Source organism: Lepidochelys kempii, chromosome 26 (assembly GCF_965140265.1).
Source record: "Lepidochelys kempii isolate rLepKem1 chromosome 26, rLepKem1.hap2, whole genome shotgun sequence".
Lineage (NCBI taxonomy): Eukaryota > Metazoa > Chordata > Testudines > Cheloniidae > Lepidochelys > Lepidochelys kempii.
Window position 1 is genome coordinate 6402818 of NC_133281.1, and position 13922 is coordinate 6416739.

At 47.5% G+C, this 13922-nt stretch overlaps 1 protein-coding gene across 1 annotated transcript in view; it reads right to left on the reverse strand.

Annotated features, from left to right (window-relative positions):
• The window catches only part of PEBP4 (phosphatidylethanolamine binding protein 4), a 202839-nt gene that overhangs the window by 76085 nt on the left and 112832 nt on the right, over positions 1–13922 (reverse strand). The gene's annotated exons all lie outside the window — the stretch shown is intronic.

The following is a 13922-nucleotide window of genomic DNA, read 5'->3' on the forward strand; positions in this document are numbered from 1 at the left end:
CTCAGAGTGAGCTGGGAGCAGGATCAGGCCTTACCAATACAAGAATCCCTCTGGGGCGTAAGACAACAGCCAGCACACTGCAGACATCTGCGGGAGAGGCAGGGGGAATCTGGCAAAGGCCACCCTAGCAACCTCCTAGTCTTACCAAGTGAGCTGGAGAGAGGAAGCACAGTGTGGTTAAGGCCCTGGCCTGGGACTCAGTGTCACTTCTCGGTTCTGCTACAGACTCCCTACCAGTCACTTAGCCTCTCTGTGTCTTGGTTCCCCGTCTGTACAATGGAGCTAGCAATGCTTTGTTGGTTTGTCTTGTATCTAGTCTGTAAGCTCTTTGGGACAGGGACTGTTTCTTACTATGTGAATGTCACAGCACCAAGCACAACAGGGCCCTAATCTTGCTAGGGCTGCTGGAATACAAATAACTGTTACTACCATTTGTATCCATTATTACTCTATTGCAGTCCCCCCCAAGAGGACCCAGTCAGGGCCCCATTGTGCTGTGTGTTATATGCAGACGGAGATAGGTAACGCTGTCTGCCCCAGAGAGATTTTAATACCCGGTCTGGAGCACGAGAAGGAGGGGCCAATGTACCATATAAAGACATGGTCTTTGACTGGAAGAGCTTGCAAGCTAGCTCCGGTTATCTATTGCACCTTTACAGGGTTCTTTAATGTCCACGCACGATTCCAATGCAGGGAAATGCTGCAGAGCGCAGCTGACCTCCTTCGGGAGGATGAAGGGCTGAAGCTGACACTGAGCCAGGATTAGAATCCCATACCTCCCAGCAGCCGGGGTGTTTTCAAGCCATCCCTACGCCACCTCCTCCCACCACCTTCCCAGCTTCTCTGTGCACTCCCTGCCCAGCAACGTGGGCTGCTGTTGGGTGGGAGTTCGGAAAAGCTGAATGAAATGGGGATGGCGTATTAATGAGGAGGGATCAGGGCAGGCCAGACCCAGGCTGCAGGGCGCTGAAAGGGAGGAGTAGGGCAAGCGGGGCTTGGTGCGGTTCAGGGCGTCTGAGCGTCTGACGTGACCTGTGGGGGAAGGAGCTCGGGAGCCAGTGCTGGGCTCGGTTTTACGCAGCGCTGCCGTCACTGAGGTGGGGATAATCAGACTTAAGCAGCAGCGGTCACCGGCTAATAAGGTTCAGAGTAAACACAGGGGTTATTATTAAAGGAAGTAAGATGACCCCATCTGGTGACCAGGTGGTGCCCTTAGTGTGCCGTGGGATGGGCTTTGCATTCTCCACAGGGCCCTCTGTTTCCTTCTTAAGGCAGTCTAACCTCTTCCATGCCTTTCTGACTCACAGGGCACCCTGAGTGAGCAGGAGCTTTTCTTAATGAGTGACTCACAATTGTTGGTTATGTTCTTCGTAGCAGTAACGCTTAGCTGGTCTAGTGGGCTTTCAGTGCTGGTGTAGCTGTGTCAGTCCCAGGATATTAGGCAGACGAGGGGAGGGGGAAGGTGATATCTTTTATTGGACCAGCTTCTGTTGGTGAGAGGGACAAGCATTTGCGCTTTCAGGTCAGAAGAAGAGCTCTGTGCAAGCTTGAAAGCTTGTCTCTCGCACCAAAAGAAGTTGGTTAAATACTAGATATTACCTCCCCGGCCTTGTCTCTCTAAGAGAGGGCCTTCCATCCATTGAGCTCAAAGGACTTTATCTCCATTTTTCCAAATGGGCAAACCGAAGCACAGACGGAACAAGCTCGCCCAGGAAACTGGTTGCAGCGCTGGAATTAGAATCCAGGAGTCCATTGTCCCAGTCTCTGTTCCGCTGATTGGCTGCACGACCTGGAGAAATCATTCCACTTCCCCGGGCCTCAGTTTCCCTGTCCATGAGGCAGGGGGGAGCATTTGCCCCCCAGGGGTGTGACTCATCACACACTTCCAGCTCCCATGATGGACAGGCACCAGAGAGGTGCAAGGTAGGATGATGATGATTAATAACTCGCCTAGTTTGTGCTCCAGTTTCTTTAGAGATCTTGAAGGAATGCCACCTGGGCCTAGTGATTTACCGCAGCTTAATTACTCCAGGCATTTCGTCATCCACTTCTTGTTTTTGATGTGTGTGTGTCTGACAGGGCCTCACCTTCATGACTAAGGGAGCCAGGAAAACTGTAAGAAAGAAAGAGAGGGAGAGGAAAGGAACCGTGTAGCCAGGTATTGGGATTACCCCAAGGCTTAAATCTGGAAGATCAAGTAGGAGTCTGCATGCTTCTCATGTTGGGAGATTGGGTCCACTGGAGTGGGAGGAGTGTCCCCGTATTCAGGGGACAGGTAATTGGACAACAACCCTCTGAACAGCAGGTTTAAGTATGAAACGAGGGAGTGGGGTCAGCAGGTTAGAGCAGGGGACTGGGAGTCAGAACTCACAGGTTTGTTCCTGGCTCCAGCCGGGAGTGGTGTACAGTGGTTAGAGCAGGGGGGTTTATGAGACAAAAATCCTATGTTATCATGATTATTGAATAGTATTTTGAGTGACACAAACCAACGGTTCCTCGCAATATTCTGACAGATGGATACGCAGGCTTTTTAATTTTGTTGCAGATGTTTTTCCAGACAGTTATTTCTCTCCAGTTTCTAAGACGGGGAGGGCTCCCACATATTCCTGCAGGGCCTGACTGATTTACCTTGAAATTGAAGGGCCTGGCCCATGGCTCACTGAAGTCAGTGGAAAGATCCCCATTGACTTCAGCAGGCCTTAGATCAGACCCCAAGAGGCTGGTAAAACTCACTCTGCCTTTGCAAAGTGGCAAGCTTTTTTCTCCTATACAAATATTTGATCACAGCTTCAAGATATAGTGATCACTCAGATACAGTGATCAAATCAGGGCTTGCCAGATGGAGCTGGTAATAGGATTCCAGCAGTACCTGGTCTTAGTCTTCTTGAGGGAGGCCAAGGTTAAGGAGTCAGAAGTGGAAACAAAGGGCCAATCTCAAAGGGTGATGAATGTGTGCTGGGCAGCTTACAGGTCAGTAATAGGGTATAATCTGAACAGTCAGGGGGTAGGAGAAGATACAAATCCTGCCACTTCAGAGCCCCTGTATATATCTCTTCTCAATTCAGCCCAAAGCTCCTGGGGAAAGGATAGTGAAAATGCTAAGATCTGTTGCACTGGAACCAATTTTGCCTGGGTGAAATCACTGCAGATAGATAGGCGGAGAGCTGGCAAAGAGATTAGCGCTGAAATAACAGAGGTTTAGGTGAGAGGGGAGGTATCATGGGACTGGGGAGGTGGGAGGGAGGCAAAGAATGGGATTATGTTTAAGAACCACTCAAGGTGGAAGCCAGGAAATAACAGGCCAGAGATGCAAGTTTAATTGTGGTGGTATGTGAAATCCTGCAGACATTAGTGTAGGATGTGACTTGTAGGGCACCTGGAGAAATAGGAGCTGACAATGTTACTCAGCAGGTTCCCATAAAGGGTAAATACTGCTAGAGATATCTGCTGGATTTTTCTGAGAAGATAATGCGAGGAGCAGCCAGGGTGAAGCATGGGACATAATCTTCCTGGATTTCAAAGAGGCATTTAACACAGTACGGTGCAGTAGACTGATGCACAAGGTTAATATACAGAGCATGGAAAGCGCATCCTTAAATGGATAAGGAGCTGGTTAGGTGGATATTGTAAATCTATCCCCCTCAGTACTTAAAGGGCCCCTGTCTTCATAGTATCTAAGCAATGATCTCACAATCATTAATATACTTATCTCTACAATGCAGGCTTGTGTTTGGGAAACTGAGGCACAGGGCCAGCTTTTCAAGTGCTCAGCCCCCGCAATGAGGGTGATTTTCAAAAGAACCGAGCAGTTTGGGTTCCTGTTGGGAGCTGGGCTCTTTTGCAAATCTGACCCTAGTTGTGGGTGCTGAGCACTTGAAAATCTGGCCTTATACAGCTCTGTGCCTCAGTTTCCCAACCTTTCCTACCTCAAACAGGCATTGGGAAGATAAGTGCATTAATGACTATGAGATCCTTGCTCAGGTGACCAAGGTTAGGACCCCTTTGTAAGGGAGAGATCCTCTCAAAGACTCCTCTCCCTTCCCAATCCCCCCTTCCAGACTCCAACTGGTGCTCCAAGGAGTACAGTACAATCAATGGCTTAAAGTACAAATAAAATAGAGGGGGAAAGATCAAGAGATGGCTGCTTACGGAACTATATCTAGCTGTGCAAGGTACCGATATGGCCCCATTACCGCAGTATCTGAGCACCTCACAATCTTTAATGTTTTTATATTCACACTCCCTATGTAGCTGGGCAGTGCTATTATACAACCCCATGATACAAAAGGGAACTGAGGCAAACAGAGACTAAGTGACTTGCCCAAGGTCACACAGAACATCTGTGGCAGAGCAAAGTATTAAACCCAGATCTTCCAAGACCTAGGCTAGTACCCTAATGACTGGACCATCCTTCCTGTATATAGTCTAATGGCTTACAAGTCCTATCTCTGCATCAGTCAGTGCGAGCAGAGGGCAGCAGAAGCTTCAGTGATCACATTCAGCAGAGGAGATTTCAGGAATACTTGAAGTATGGTCAGATGGTCAGAAAAGTGACAAGTAGAACTGGTTGGAAATTGTATGTCAAGAATGTTTTTCAAGGGGGAATAAAAAAGCTTTTTATAGGGAACAAAGATTTTTGCAAAGAGTTTTCATTTCCTCGTGTTTCCATTTTTTGGGCAAAATGAATCAGAGCAAATATTTTCATTTTGTTTGGAATAGAATATTTGTGTTGCTTTGAAAGATCAAAAAAATTCTCTGAAATATTTCAAAATAAAAATTTTATTTTCCACAGAAAATACTTCACATTTTCCAACCACCCCTAGCGACAATAAAGTGGCACCTTCTTGTTCTCATGTTTCTTGAAGTCAGATCTACATACCTTACTGACCAAAGCAAATTTTCACCCTGGTTAGTCCTGCAGCTAGAGGAGAAGGAGCTGGATTGTAGTCCGGCTCCAGCATCACCTAAATTCTAACTGCAGGATCTTTATTACTGGTGTCAACCTAAGAGACTGGAGCACCTTAGCTATCTGCATCATTTATTAGTGGGTAAAGTCACTATGTTAAGATTAAACTTCATTTTAATTATCATTCTTAGTTCTGATATAGCAATTTTCATCCGTACATCTTTGGTGTGTTAAAAATGTAGGTGTGTGTTAAAAATGTAGGTGTGTGTCATTATCCACATGACACAGGTGGGGAAACTGAGACCCAGAAAAGCTGCTTGCCCATGCAGCCAATTGATAGCAGTACTGAGATTAGAACCCAAATCTCCAGCCCCCCCCACCCCCGGTAATCATTTCCTGTCCCCATGTGGCTGCCAGATACATGGCCTCGTGCTGTGGAAAGGGAGCACACTGTGTTAGCAGGGTGCATTGCCAGCGGCCTCGAAGCACCAGTACGCTGCTGTGTCTGTTTGCTGGAGCATTTATATCACTAAATGTTGGGAGGCTTTTGGCGTCTCCAGCGCAGACGCTCCTGCAAGAGAGAGGCCCCCTCATCCCACAGAGCGGCTCCACCGGCTAATTAGAAATTCGGAACGTTAAATAAAGTATGGCAGTTTCACACTTCCAAACGGGAACAGTGATGCAGGCAGCATCTGCTGATCTCCAGCTACCGAGGGAAGCGGAGACTGCGCGCTGTGGGGTTACTGGAACTCGGGTACCAATGTGGTGGGGGAGCAGAGAGGAGGCCGTGTCATGGCTGGGTCCTTCACTTGGGGTCTGCAGGCAAGAGTCGCGGGGATGCTGCTCTCTGTTTGTCATCGTTTGAAAAGCTCATCTGACACCTTGCATTAACTCTCCAGCAGAGGCGGGCGGGGGGCAGTAGAAAAGACATTTTAATCTGCTTTACAGCATGCCAGAGTCAGGGAAAAGCAGATTCCTTTCCTGCACCACACACGCACACCACTCCCCTCCCCGACACAGTCCATGCAAAACTCTGCAAAGAGCCAGCACAACCGGGTATGGGGGGAGGCCAGGATGGCAAAGCAATCAATGTTCATAAAAAAATGTATTTCCCTGTGTGTCTTTGGCCTGGTGCAGCCCCTTCTGCTCACTGCTCTGTTTATACATGATAGACAACTAATTAACATCCAAGCCTCTTGAAAGGTCTTTTCAGAGGTAATGTACTGACAGATTATGTCAGTAAGGAGCACTGATTTGTCTAAGCAGTGATCACATTGTTTCAGACTGAATGAGGTGAATATTAAACTGCTTTAAATGCATTCTTCATAAAGCACTAATTACATACTCCCGGGGGAGAACGGGCAAGGAATACTAAACAGCCGAAAAGTCAACAGAGTTCTTTTTATAGTATGTTGCTGGGTTCTGTGTTTTTCTGTCTTTCTTTCTCTCTCTCTCTCTCATTTTTTTTTACAGTAAAATCACAGCACGCTGAAGAATACACATTTATAGCACAATGGTTCACATCTAATTATATGGCAATCATTAGTTTTAAACTGAGTGTATTATATTTTCTTTGATATAGTGTGCCCCGGCATCTCTCAACATCGAATGCTTCCAATGGCAGAATTCTACTCCTCCCCTCTGTTAACAAATGATTTTTTTCATCACTACAGTTTGCTTATTGTCTTTTTTTAAAATCAGATTTAAATTGGCAGGAATAAAGGGGGGAGGGGAATCTGTTTAATCAAAATAGAACTCTGCTCCCTTCCTCCTAGACCTGTGCACTTGATTATTAACTAGGTGACTGTACTGGGTTTTTAAAGCTCAGAAAGTGAAAGAATGGTCCATTAATGAATTCCAGCAGATCCTGCTGAACTCCTGGTTTGGTTTGCACAGAGATCCCGAAAGGATGAAAGAATTTACTCTGCTGGTTGGTGTTTTTTTTTTTTTAATAGCACAACTGGGGGATCAAAGTAACCACAAGTCAGATACTCAAGGAAAATAAAACATAGAAATTCTATTATCAAAATGAGATCAAAAGAAGTAGAGAGGGGCATTGCCAACCATCTCTGCTCCTGCCAGCATCTTCTAGGAATCTGATCGCTAGCTTATGGTAAAGTCATAGAACCCCAGAGAAGTTGGAGGTGGAAAAGCATTAAGTCATCTAATCTGTTCCCTTAGCCAAAGCAGCCCTGTTTCCCCGCTGTGTATCATCCCGTCCAGCTGTACATGACATAGGCAGTGGGCGTGACACAACTTCTCTAGAGATAAGTGTTCCACAGTCTCACAGGGTTTCCTAGTAGGCAGTTTCCCCCCAGGATTCAACCTCTATTTTCTTGGGTTGATTTCCTCCAGCCAATGCTAGTGACAACCCCTGCACATTCCCAAACAGATCCTAGATTTACACCTTTCCATACCCATGGACAATCAAAAAAGAAGTGGATAAAATCATGGAGGATAAATCCATCAATGGCTCTTAGCCAAGATGGTCAGGGATGCAACCCCATGCTTGGGGAGACCCTAAACCTCTGACTTCCAGAAGCCAGAGTGGAAGACAGGGGTGGATCACTCCCTAATTGTCCTGTTCTGTACACTCCACCAGAAGTTCTGCTTTGGGTCACTATTGGAGATATGATATTAGGCAAGACAGACCCATCGGTCTATCCCAGTATGGCAGCGCTTACGTTCTTAATCATTATGTCAACCCAGTGCCAGCAGACATCTGGCCAAGCTGTCCATATTTCCTGAACCTCCTTTCGGCCCTGATTCAGCATGGTATTTACATTGACTTCAGTGCAACTGCTCTTGTGCTATTCAGGCATGTTATTGAGTGCCCTGCTGAACTGGGTGTAATATCATATCATGGCCAGGAATCTTTTCTCCTATAAATCACTTGTTCATGATTAAAGACTGGCTCCCAATATGGAAAATTTTCCACATGACCCACAAAGATTTAGTCCCTCCTGCTGATTTACTAAATATCAAGTAATAATAAAATGGTTGGGAGTTATATAGAACTTGTTAATCTCCACTGCATGGAGATGCAGAGAAAAGCTAAGCAACTTCTCCAAGGAAACAGAGGAAGTCTGTAGCAGAAGGAGGACTCGAACCCAAGCTTCCTGACGCCGAGGCCTTGACCGTAACCAGTACACCACGCTGCCACCTATGACTCTGTGTGCTATCAGCCAGCATTCCAGGCACCCTGTCATTGCTATGTTAGCAGGTCACTGTGTATGGTGTGGGCTGTACCAAGTTGATAAATTCCTTGTTTCCGCTCACTAACGTTCTTGGCTCAGCTACTGAACCATGGAAAAGGAAAATGTTGGTAAAATAACCCATTTGCTGCCATTCTTATGGTCCCAGAAGGCGTGCCCCCTCGGGGCTCTGCTGCTGCCCAGGCTGCGGGGATGGCACTCGTACGAGCACGTTCCCCAGGACAAAATCCATCACGTACCTACAGTGACAATGTCTAATGCCCCCCTCCCTGCTTACCTGGCTGCGACAAGCCTTTGGTTTCAGCGCTGGGGGTAGAAATGGATTTGCAGGCTTTGCACCCATTACCAGCCCTTAATATTCATGAGGCTGCCTTGGGAAATGCATTAGGTGGTAATAAGGTCTGAAAACAACCCTTGGGGGACACGATTTTGTGATGTTAAGGCAACGCGGGATCAAGCTCCCATAATGATTAGGAGACGGAAAAGTGCACTTATCCATGACAACGGAGAGGAGCAGAGGTTGACCTGCAGCAGAAGTGCCGCCATCCTGTTCAGCCAGATGGTTAGGGTCTCGGACTTGCCGTCTAGGAGAGTTTTGGTGAGCGTGATAACATCATCTCAATTAGAATAAGGTCTGGTATGAAAATAAGGCCTCCCTGTTCCTCCCCAAGGTCATGAAAACAGACTGCTATTATTATGATTATTGATTTATTTTATGGTAGTACCTAGGGACTCCAGCCATAAACCAGGGCCCCATCGGGCTAGGGTGCTGGACAAACAGCCCTGCGCTGAAGAGCTTGCAATCTAAGTATAAGGCAAAAATGTTTTTTACAGGGTTATTCCAGCTCCCTACAATTCCAGATAAGGGGGGGGAAATCCTGGCCTCATTGAAGTCAATGGCCAGGAATTCACCCTTCAGTTTTGGGCTGATGTTCAGTGTGGGGCACGTTTTGTGCTGAAGGTCCCATCCAAGAGTTCTTTCTGTCTGTCTGCTCTATCTGTATTTCAAAGGGACCTCTACACAGACATCTACAAAGACTCGACCTATGGGAAAGATGCCTGGAGCAAAGGGTAATTTCACTGCCTCCCCTACTGTCAAACCATTCCGCTGGCTCATCTGTTCACTTCAGCATCCAATGTCTTGGCTTGAAAAATGTCCCTGCTCCCACCCCAGACCCTGGATCTTGCTCCCATGCACTGGGGTAAATTAGGAGCAACTCCATTGACACACGTGGAGTTAAACTGGGTCACAAGAGCAGAACCAGGTCCTGTACCCCAGCTTTGCTCCCCGTCTCCTGTTCCCTCCGTACATCATGCACTGGTCTTCTCTCAACCATTCACCACTGCTGGGATGGGGTGGAGTCTCCTCTACACCACCTGCTGCCTAGAACAGCCTCCCTGCATCCCTTTGACTCAACATCTTCATCTCTCATTTCACGTCACAACTGAAGACATCCCTTTTCTCCACTCTGCACCTCAAGTTCTCTCCCCTCTGCTATTTTAGCTCTGTACCATGCTTTGACATACAAGTTCTATTAACGAAGCTCTATCAAACGGGGTCCCATTGTTTTGCACCAGCATCATTCCTAATGGGTAATTCTCTCCTGTTCATCTAGAGAGTACAGCCGTACATTTCCGTATTGTATCATATTAATGTGAGCATTATCATGCGGGTAATTAACCATTGGATCAACTTATCTAGGGATGTGCTGGATGAGCCATCATTTGGAGATCAAGAATGGCTGTCTTTATAAAAACAATTGCTTTAGCTCAACCACAAACTATTGGGTTAAATGCAGGAATTGCTGGGTGAGTTTCTCTGGCCTGTGCTGTGCAGGTTGTCAAACTGGATGGATCACAGTGGTCCCTTCTGGCCTCAAAGTCTATGCCTCTACAATACGACCTTACTTCCACTCTGAAAAGGACTGCCCGCCCCCTAGTGGGCAAGCATGGCTTTGAAGTTGTGTGTGCTTGTAGAAGCCACGTTTGCAGTCCCTTAGCAGGAAGAGTCCCCCTTCCTCGTGTCCACTTTTGGGGTTCTCATGCAGCAGGTGTTGGGCCTGGTTCTCCACTCCGTTACACTGGTTTCCCCTTCAATGGATGCTTCCCTTCAATGGACCCAGACTGTATTATCACCGCCCGACAACATAAAGCCATTGGGGCGGTCAGGTGTAATCTGCTGGTCGGTATGAATTATGCATCCACCTCCGTGGCTGACCCACAGAGGATATGGGTCTGCTACAGTGTTGGCTCTTTAGCTCAAGTGACAAGCCCATGCTTTTAGCTCCGGAGGGCCCCCTGTTAAATTGCCCATGTCAGCCATCACAGGGCCTTTGCTCCTAACAACTTCCCTTAAGATGTTGTGGGTAAGGACTTAACCTTGAACCTCTGGATATAAGGCTTGAGCTAGTATCTTGTGAGCTAAAAGACGATGTCTGTTACTGTCTGGACTAGTCAGCCGCTGGAGGGAGACCAAAAAGCCCACAATGCTTTAGCATGGGTGACACACTCCCTCTTGCTGGGCATAAGAGTGGGATAGCAGTTCAAAACTCCATGCATTGGGTAACCCACATCAGTCCACAGGCAGAGGTTTATGAGGCTGCTGACTTGTCTCCACTAGCATTCCCCAACCATTGCTACCGAGAGTGGGAAATCTTTGGCCACAAGCCTAGAGCAGATAAGACCCAATCCTGGTGGAAGCGGGATGTGTTTGCTGCTTTCCTTCTAGGTGCAAACTTCTTTGGAAAGGAAGAGTCAAGGAGCCTTTAGGTCCCCTCCGCCCCCCCGCAAAGAACATGAAAGAATCTGATAATTACTTCTATCTACCACCCAACTGTACTAATTACCAACCTATTTCTTCACAGTATGACAGACACAGGCTCTCCAAAACACATAGAGATAAATTAGCACTAATTGGTTTTCCTCTGGCTGTTTGAATTAGTATTTAAAGCTCCAATTACAAAGCAGAATAATTACTATTAATGTCCTGTCGCAGTACAAAAGGCAGATAGCTTGAGAACTAGACCAGGTGTATTATTACACTGATTACAGAATATTTAACCTGGCTCCTTAAGACAAAGGTGCAGGAAAACTTGAAGGAAAAAAAAAAAAGGCAGATGGTTGCTACTTCCTGCTGGGAATGTGGAGGGAGGGGGTCTTTCAAACCTGGGATCACGGAGGTACAAAGGCATTGAAGAGAAACGGAGTGAGGGAGAGAAAGAGCAAAAAGGACGGGAGGGGGAAGAAAAAAGAGAAAAAAGAGCAGTTATGACAGAAAACAAACAGCTTTTTTTTTTTGGTTGGGAAAGGGGAAAAAAATACAGGCCTGAAAGAAAGAGGCTATAAACATCTCTGCGAGATTCTGCTGGGAACAATGCGGCCGACACACACGCACTCCTTGGGAAGCTCTTTCTGACTTCCACTTTCTTGACATTTCGTTTGCGCTAAATTGAGAGACTTCAGGGAATACAAATAGCTGCTGTCTCTGTTAAAGCTCAGGAGTACAAAAGACAATGAGCGCTGATGCTTCAAATGGCTCTCCTTCTCCCACTCCTTTCCTTGGGCTCCCGGCTGCTCCCCTGGCCTGGGAGCAGGCATTCTGCTCTTTCCCTGTCAGCCTTGATCCCATGAGGCCTGGTCTGGTGTCTCTAGAGAGAGCCAGCAGGCTTGGAGGCAAGTCAGATTGGGTGCATGCCTCTGTGCTGAGCAGTGCTTGTCCCTACTCTAATGCAAAGGGTGGGAGCCAGGATGGGGTGGAAGTAGAGAGTGGGCATAGCTGAGAAGACAGGGACTTCTGTGTGATCGTAATCATGCTAAGGAGGAGCTTACCCACATGTCCCCTCATGGGCCTCGCTCCTGCGACTGTGTACAACGCTCGACCATTGTGAGTTTGCAGGATTCAAGCACCTAGTTAGGGGTGGGAGAGGAGTGACCCTCTGACTTTCTTCCATTCTGGAAGACCTTCCTCCTCCTCCTAATGGTTGCACACATCTGGGCAACATTCTCCTCCACAGGAGGGGAGCTGGTACTCCTAGCAACAGCTGGAAACATCTTCACAGAAACATCCGTGGGGGTCTGTGCTGGGCACGTGGCATAGGGGGGTCTGTGCAGGGCACATGCTAGGATAGTCGTGCCCAAGGTAGGTGGCATTGCTGGTATTGCAGCCAACATTCCTGCTCCCCGAAATAGATTCTGCTGTCCAAAGGCTTCTGCAGAGGGCTGATTTACTTGCAGAGTCATTGTTCTGCCGAGCTAATCTAGCCTGTTCCTTGAGTATGAGGCACTATGTAAAACAAAATTCTCTTTGATTCTATTCCAGCCCAGGAGCGTTGGTACTTTCTCCTTTTTTGTAGCAAACCCTCTGGCTGCCTCTAAGTCCCAGGGAATGGGCTGGATGCTCTTTAGTTTTCTGGAAATCATGGAACCGGGAGAAAGACTCGAAATGTTAGAATGACAAAAATGTGATGCTCAAGAGGAAGGAACATGGCCTGGTGGCATCTGCAGCTGCCAACCTATAAATCTCATCCAGCCAAGACAATTCCGCCCCCAGATGTCCTTCCTGCCCTTGTGATGATTCCCATACTCTGAGACTTCAGGTCTGCAGTGGAGAGAAGGGGCTTACATGAAATCTGTCATTTTGACAGGCAGGCTCCCTCCCTGTCAGTCTTTAAACTGGGGGGTAGGGCTGGAGCAGGGGATCCCTTGGAATTCTGTAATGCTCAATGCCAATTTCCCCAACACAGAATTCCATGGCAAACATTTATCTGCTCAGCAACCTTTCTGCACCAGTTGCAATGAACCTGCACAATGTACAGCCAACTGCAGGATTCCAGAGAACATTTAACATCCTGCGCCGTCGTGCGTGTGCACACACACATGATGCCAAATCCACATTTGAACTGCTTTTACCCAGAAGCCCACATCTGAACACTAGATCCCCATATGCAGGCTTTGGGAAAGTTTGGATCCAGATACAAAGTTAGCAGCTTGAATACACACTTTGATCCTTCTTTGATGAGTAACCATTTGCTGGGAAGGAGATGTCTTCTGTGAGGAGAGTAGCTTTATATCAGACCCTTGCCCGAGTATCTTCGTCTTGCATTTTGGGATTGCCCTGGGAGGACCAATTACGTCACTGCAGCTGTTACTTCAGCACTTGCTGCCTACACTGGCTCTGCACTGGCAGTCAGGGACATGGTAATAAGGAACATCCTACCTGCTCATAGCAAGTGCAGTCACAAGGGTGGTGTGAGGGCTGGTGCACAGTTGCTAGCATATATGGGTGGTGTGTTACAAGCAGGCTATGGGGCTCCGGAATTGGAACGCCTTTAGAGACCCTTGCTAACTCCTGTGGTAGCGAGGATCTCTAAAAGAATTAAAAGTGCAGAGCGAGAGGAAGGGGGTGGGGGAGAATACCAGGGCTGGGCAGAATTCCCAGCAGTCAGGGGGATTTGGCCAAATGGTTCTGGTTTGGGCCCATCACTATGTGAGCAGAGGAAAACTAACTACCTGGGATGTGGCCAGTTCATCTCTGCTCCCCCCTTCTCTCTATATGTCTTGGCCTTTGCTTGCTCTGAAGCTCACTCACCTCCTGCTCTTCCATGACCAGGGGCACCTGTGCTCCCAAGATGACTTATGGGATATTTCCCTCTTTAACATTCAGCTGTCTCCTTTCATTCAACTCCATCTCCAGCCTCCCTTTCTCTGTGCGTGAGTCACTGTGTCCGGCTCTCGGTGCCAAATGTTGGGCAATCCTTTGCACTGAGGTTGCCATATAGTGAAATTGTATTTGTCATTTAGGC